Source organism: Trichechus manatus, unplaced genomic scaffold (assembly GCF_000243295.1).
Source record: "Trichechus manatus latirostris isolate Lorelei unplaced genomic scaffold, TriManLat1.0 scaffold00058, whole genome shotgun sequence".
Lineage (NCBI taxonomy): Eukaryota > Metazoa > Chordata > Mammalia > Sirenia > Trichechidae > Trichechus > Trichechus manatus.
The window spans coordinates 3,163,859-3,171,948 of record NW_004443994.1 but is presented as its reverse complement, the minus strand read 5'-3'; the positions used below and the strand labels follow the sequence as shown (position 1 = coordinate 3,171,948).

The 8,090-nt window shown below is 35.9% G+C and overlaps 1 pseudogene; it reads left to right on the top strand.

Moving 5' to 3' along the window:
- The first annotated feature begins 1,548 nt into the window (after nucleotides 1-1,548).
- Nucleotides 1,549-8,090, top strand: part of LOC101353405 (guanylate-binding protein 4-like) — a 28,036-nt pseudogene continuing 21,494 nt past the window's right edge.

Sequence of the window (8,090 nt, the reverse complement as noted above, 5' to 3'; positions counted from 1 at the left end):
TTTTTTTATTACTTCTTTGATTTTTTTATATTATCTAGTTGTTTTTAAACAAGTGTTATTCAGTTTCCATGTATTTGATTTTTTATCCTTGCTTTTCCTGTTATTGATTTCTACTTTTATGGCATTATGATTTGGGAAAATGCTTTGTATTATTTTGATGTTTTTGATTTTATTTAGGATTGCTTTGTGGCCTAAAATGTGATTTATTCTTCAGAATGTTCCATGCATGTTGGAAAAGCATATATATTTTTCTGCTGTTAGGTGTTCTATACATCTCTATTAGGTCAAGTTGGTTGATTTTGGCCTTTAGATCTGTATCTTTCTAGATTTTCTTTCTAGATGTTCTGTCCTTTACCCAGAGTGGTGTTTTGAAGTCTCCTACTATTATTGTAGAACTCTATATTTCTCTTTTCAGTGCTGTTAGAGTTCGTTTTATGTATGTTGGAGCCCTGTCATTGGGTGTGTAGATACTTATTAATGTCAGCAAAGTGAAATCTTTGCTTCTTAACACTTTAAGGAGGTTTTTTTCTCCAAGATTTGGCCATTGCAATGAGTCATTTGATTTCTTGACCATTGTTTCCGTGGGTGTTGGTTGTGGATCCAAGTAAAATGAAATCTTTGACAACTTAAAATTTTTTCCGGTTATCATGATGTTGCTTATTGGTCTAGTTATGAGGATTTTTGTTTTCATTATGTCGAGGTGCAATCCATACTGAAGGCTATAGACTTTCATCTTCATCAGTAAGTGCTTCAAGTCCTCTTCACTTTCAGCAAACAAGATTGTGTCATCTGCGTATTGCAGATTGACAAATTAACAGACAAGTGGTGGATTGTCCCTTTCATCATTATATAATGTCCATTGTTGTCTTTAATTGATTTTGCCCTAAAGTCTATTTTACCATAGAGTAGTATTGCCACTCCTGCCCTTTTTTGGTGACCATGTGCTTGGTATATATTCTCCTTCCTTTGATTTTTAATATATAAATATCTTAATGTCAAAGGTGTGTCTGTTGTAGACTGCATTTTGATGGATCATGCTTCTTTAATCCATTCTGCCACTCTCTGTCTCTTTACAGATGCTTTTAAATAATTTACATTCAGTTGAATATCAATAGATATGAGTTTATTATTGTCATGCTGTTGTGCTTTTCTTTTTTTGGCGCTGACTTTTTCTTTGTTCTTCTTACGCTCCTGTGCTGAGTTTCTTTTATTTTTTTTTGTGAGTTTTCTTTTCTTTTCTTTTCTTTTGTTCTTGTAGATTTTGTATTTACAGAGTCTTTATGCTTTTCTTCATTGGAGACAAGTAATATCGTAAGCATCACTATCAATATCACCACACATTATGGACGTGATGAAGGAAGAGCTCTATGATCTGCCAATGCCAAGCTACATACTTTTTCCTTAGAGTTGTATAAAAAGTAAAAAGTTGATATAAGCAGGAAGTCGATATGCACATGATCTGAACACCATTAGAGTTGACTTTGGGATCTTGTATTTTACTGACAGACTCTTCTGAGTTTGCAGGAGACCACGACATTTAAATCCATCATGGAGGCCCCTATTTGTCTAATAGAAAACCAGAATGAACAGCTGATGGTGAATCCAAAAGCATTAAAGATTCTTGACAAGATTTCTCAGCCTGTGGTGGTGGCGGCCATTGTAGGCCCATATACACTATAGGGTCATTCCAAGTAATATACAAATGTAGTTTACTATGTCCTATTTACAAAAATAAAAGGAAGGAGGAAAGGAAGAGTCACTGTATATCCCACATCTCAATAGAGGTACTATCCTTTTTTTTTTGCTTGTTGCATTTCATAACAAAACTTTGTTAAATTATACCCATTTCTTTCTTCTCCTACTAATCTTTTCAAGCACATGAACTATAACTCACACAGAAGAGTATATAAAATGCAAAAGTACAATAAAATTAATGAATGTAGAGTGAACATTTGTGGAATTAATGAGAGGTAAAGAAATAAAGCTTTACCAACACCTAAAAGCCCAAATTATACCTGCTTACAACCTCACTAGAGCTCATCAATATTTTGATTTTTATGATACTGCTTTTTTTTACTTTTTAGAAATGGTTCTACAATCTCTGTATGCATTTATTTTTAAGAAAGTTTAGTTTGTCCTTGTTTTTAAACTTTATATTAATGGAATTATATGTATTCTTTTGTATATTGCTTGTTTGCTTTATCAAGAAATTTATAGGATTCACCCACTTTATCATGTGTATCCATACTTTATTTCTTTTCACTACTTTATAGTATGTCGTTCTTTGAAAATGCCAAAATGTGTCCATTTATGGTTGATGAACGTTTGTATTTTATGAAGTTTTTATCTTTTATGAGCAAAGCTGTCATGAATTTTCTTGTATTTAAAATCTTTACACATGTACACAGCTTCCCTTGTGTAATATACCTAATATACCCAGAAGCAAAATTGCTAGATTACAAGTTTGTGTGTCTTCAGTCTTTCTAGATAATACCAAACAACTTTTCAAACTTTATTTGTAATTTACACACTTTTTAACAGTTATTGAGTATTCTTTGAATCCTTACCAACACTTGGTAATGTCAATTTTATACTTTTTGCAAATCTAGAGACAGTATGTCATATGCCTCATTATAAATAAGTTTGACCACCTTTTCATATATTTATTTGCATTTGGATTTCTCATTTTATGGTCTTTTTTATTTTTGATAATTTCTTTTGTTCTGATTGATGTTTCACAGAATCCCTTCATGGTCCTGTTTGTCCTTTTGGTCTACGCAGACCATGAAGCCATTTTTTTCAAATGTATTACTGCTTATGTTACAGAACCGCTAGGAATCAAAGTTCGTGTCCACTAGACCCTCAGGATCCCGTCAATCCAATTCTGTCTCTTTATCATCCTCTAGACCTCTCTCTACTTCCTTCATTTCCCCCTCTTCCTTTTTCACTTCCCAATCTCCCACTGGTTTAAAAAAAAAAAAAAAAAACATTTTCTGTCTATGTTTTGTTTAGAGTAATTTTTGATCACCAATCAGGTGAAGGCACTTTTCCTTGCCTAGTCCAAATAAATTCATAGGGATTTTCTTTTTTGTTGTATCAGAGACTACAACCACGAAAACCAGATAACGGTGAGGGAGTTTCAACAATATACTTTTTGTTTTCTACTCAAGATAAGATCAGGTAATAACCAGGTAATTTCCCTGTGCTTTTCTGAGAAATTCTCTGACCTCAAAATGTTTTAAACACCTGAAATGTGACTTTACCACCCCTCCCATATTATGGTAATAATATAAAGAAAGAGATTCACTCTAAATCAATGTCCATGAGCAGGACCAGGTCACTACTTCTATCACCCTGGTGGTGACTTATACCTCTGATAATAGAGGGTGATAACCTCCAATTACACCTTGTCCTTTCTCACTGAGGGCAGCGGAGTTGGTCTTACTAATCGGCAAGGAAACAAAAATTATCACCAAATAGAAGAGTATAGACCAATTCATGCTTTTATATTCTCCCCTTGGAGGAAACACAGGATGTAGGGATTTAATAAAGTGAGCCATACTGAACTGTGCTCCCCTAGGTATTTCATCACATCCATTTCCAGTCTCAGTTGAAGGAAGCATTGCATATGGTACGTGTTCAAATTCTTGGAGTGTTGGACAGGCCATATCATCAGGATTCTGTACATGGCCTTCAAATGATCCCCAATTGTGGGTTTAAGCCTTTGGGAATCAAAACCAGCAAGAAGTCTCACAGTTCTTTGCTGCTTTCCCTTCTGTTATATCCCCATCAGAGGCAATGAACCATAACAAACAAATTACAAAAACCATTACCGTTGATGTAATTCCAACAATGGCAACCCTATGTGTCACAGAACTCATTATTCTCTAAAGAGGAGAAAGGAAAGGATGAACATACAGAGGGAAAAGGGGGGAGAAAATACAGCAAAGGCTCATGTATTTGTCCTGGTCCTGGCAGGACACAAATGACCCACTCAGGATATCATTAAAGAACACTTAATGGAGGGACTATTTATAAGGAAACAGGCAGGTCAAAGAGAATCAACGAAAGATGGGGAAATACACAGAAAGTGGCTGAGAGAAAAGAGCTATAACCTTAGGTAGAGGAACAGAGCTACTGGGACACTGTGGTCCAGCAGAAGCTTGGGGTAGGGTAAACATATGACTTACTTCTAGGTGCCTGCTGGTAACCCCCACCAACTGGTTGAAGTCTACCAGAAGTTGGAACACAAAGAATCTCTGAAGATATAAACTATAAAAGTTAACATCCTGAAGCATATGTCTGCCAAACAGTAAAGCAAATCTGGTAAGGGGAAACGGGAGATGAATAAAAAAAACTGGTATACCAAAATATTCTCTTCCATGCTGGAAATTTTAACTATTTCTTGCTGATATATGAAACCTTGGAGTGCTCCCTCTTTCCCAGCTATCCCATTCATTTACTCTCCAAGATTTATCAAATCTCTTTCATTTCCTTTTCTACTAGTAAACCTTGATTGACCAAACCCATTCCATTAAACTGTTGACCTGTAGTCAAGGTCAGTGTAACCCACAAAGTCTCAGGCTAAGAGTCAAAGGGCCATTTTAGTGCAGGCTGTAAGTCTAGTTAGCTGTGCTAACCAGTGGCAGTTTCTGAGTTTCACTTACATCATCCACATAATGAGTGAGTTGGACTAGATGATGGCTTCAGAACTTCCCAGTTCTAAAATACTAGAATCCTCCTAACTACTCCAGGATCTCAATGACTAATTACTCTTGTATTCCAATACCACCATGATTTTCCTAAATATTTTATTTGACTTTGTTATTATCCATTTTTAACACTAATTGATTTCAGTTGTTTAACAAATCAGAACTCTTACATACATGCATAGGGGCCCAAATTATGGATTCCTCAACTATATTTCAGGGTTTTGTTCTCACTACTCTGCTACTGGAAGCCTGTTTCAGAAGAACTGGACTAGAGAAACCCTCACTGCAGTTCTTCCCATTTTGGTGTCTTCTCCATTTAAGAAGTTTTCTCTTAATCTGAAACCCAAATAATGGAAGAGATAGACAGATAGATATGGAGAGAGAGAGAGAGAAATAGTTTCCATCCAGTCAGCTTCAACTCGTGTATATTTTATGTACAACAGAACAAAACATTGCACCAACCCATCTCACTGAGGGTCTCCTTCACCCTTTTGTCACTTTACTTCACCAAGCATGATGTCCTCTTCAAGCAACTGATCTCTCCTGATGTCATGTCTGAAGCAAGCAAGTTGGACAATGTTCTGTTGCCATTCATAATTTTTTTATTTGCTAATTTTCAGAAGTAGATTACCAGGCCTTTCCTTCTAGTCTGTCTTAGTCTGGAAGCTCCCTGAAACCTGTCCACCATGGATGACCCTTTTAGTATTCGAAATACCAGTGGCATAACTCCCAGCATCATAGCAACAAGTTACCCAAGTGCAACAAAGGGTCAGAAGGGCGTAGAAATAAGGAAATGGAAGCACTGTGTGAAGATGAACAGGCAATATAGAGCTCTCATCTCAGCTGTCTCTCTGATTCTTCTTATAAATTTCATGCTGTTTTGTTCATCTTGAATGTCGGATAAAAATACACACATCAATAGAGATTATATTAATTATGTAATGTGATATAGTTTGAGCCTTTAAGAGAATGAAATAAATAGGGCACACAAAGTGTTTCTTGAGAAAATGCTTAATATGTATAATGGTTTGATGGCTATCCTTGCTGAAATGGAAGCAACTTCTCTGCATGGCACGCAACTGCAGTCTTGACAAGTTTAATTAATGTAGTCCCTGAGCAGTCTGGACTATCTGCTGTCACCATATGTTGTTTTCTCCACTAACATTGCAGGCTTCCGTCTGGGCTCCATAGTCAGATCTGTAACCAAAGGCATCTGGATGTGGTGCATACCTCACCCCTCCAAGCCCAATTACACCCTGGTCCTTCTGGATATTGAAGGCCTGGGCAATGTGAAAAAGGTAAGGCAGAGTGTCTTGGAAAAATCTTCTTTGCACTTGATTATCGACTTACCACTTAATTAACCATCTTAATTAACTTTTGTGATATATTCCTGCAAATCGAAAATCCAAATTATAGATGTTGTTGTTAGGGGCCATCAAGTCAATGTTTGACTCTTGGTGACCCAAAGTGACAGAGTAGAATTGCCCCATAGGGTTTTCTAGGCTGTAATCTTTATGACAGCAGATCACCAGGTCTATCTCTCACAAAGCAGGTGGGTGAGTTTGAACCGCCAACCTTTTGATTAGCAGCCAAGTGCTTAACCATTGCACAATCAAAGCTCCAACCAAATTATAGATAATGAGGTTAAATTCTGTTTCCTTGAACTTATTTCTTTCTTAAGCTCAAAAATTTTGGTATATTAGGGATAAATCTTATTTTTAACATAAAATTGAATGATGCCGTTGATCAAATACTTAATAAACAGCTGAATTCCAGCGCTCTGTGCTTAGTATTACAGACACAGCAGTGAACAAGGTAAAGGCCTAGGGCCTATTTGGGAGACAACAGGTACACAGTGTGATCAGAACAAGGTGCCATGGATGCACAAAAGTGGGCACCTAGCTCAATCAAACAGGTTAGAGAAAGCTTCCGGGAGAAATAACATTTAAATTGCAAGCCAAGAAGTCAACGGGAGCTACCAGTTAAAGTGTGAGGATAATGGGGTTGAAAGTAGAAGACATATAAATAAGGTATCAGTGAAGCAATTTACTTAAATCACCTTCAGAATAGCATCAGCTACACCAGGAACATGCATGAAGGTTTTAGTCTTGGCTTCTGGGATTTTGATTTGAATTCTTAACTGACTTCTATAAAAGCATGAGCTTCACCATGAAAAACATTGTAAATATGATTATTTTAGGTATTTTGTCTTTATAGTATCTGGTGCAATCAATAGTTTCTTCTTATTCTGTATTAGTCTGAGTCTAAAGAGACAGTAGCAGCAGTAGATATTTGGTTTCCATTACTGAAAAAAAAAGGGGGGGGGAAGGGGTAGGTGAGAAGTTTACAAATTCTGAATTTAAAAATTCTGTTTTAAAGTTCTCAGTAATCACCTCACTCATCACCAAAATACAATTAAGATGTACTCTAAACTTACTTCATTTCATCTAAATTATCTTTATTCAAGGAACCAAAACATACCAAACATTAAATGACTAATTGCAGCAGAAATACTGTACATGACTTTAGAAATTGTGGTATGACTTGGGTAGTATCTAATTCTATTAGCCTGGCCTTCAAGGACCTTCTTGTCTTACCTCAGGTCTCATTTCCAACCTCATCTTCCACTCCTACCCACCTACCAACAGCTTCAGTTAAAGAAAATAACTTTAAAATACATTTATAGAATTACACCTTCTAATATTTCTGACTTAGCTTGTGTTAGTCCTTCCAAGCATGATTCCTTTGACATTCTCTCAACTCTTTAAAGTTCAGCTGTTTTCAACCTACTGCCATCATTGCACAGTAAGACAGTCTCTTCTTGCAGTCTCTGAACATACTGGGTACTTGTTTCAGTTATTTCACTTACCACTTTTTCTTTTAGATTATAGCTTTTGCTTCCACTCTTGAGATTATTATTTTAATTGCAGTTATGTTTTCATATGTATCTGCCCATCCATAGTGTCATCTTCTTGAGGGCAGAGATTATCTTATGGAACTTTGCATCCACACAACCAAATGCAGTGCCAGGCATTTTGTAGATGCTTAATGAATACTTATTGAATTTAATGAAATAATAGTATATTTCTAATATAGCTCATGATAGATAAAATTTATACAAGGAATAGTTGCTCACTTATTACTGCAAATCTAGTTCTAGGACTTGTATTACATATATTATGCATATTGGCAGTGTCATTCACTTCTTTTAATTACTGAAAAAACCCGAGACCCTGAGAGGGGTCAATGTAAATATCAAAAATGAGATTCGAATTCAACATTGTTTTCAAAATTTGTGTTCTTAGACATATTATGTAGCAATAAAAAGAAAAATCCAAACCCACTACCATCCAGTTGATTTTGACTCACAGTGACCCC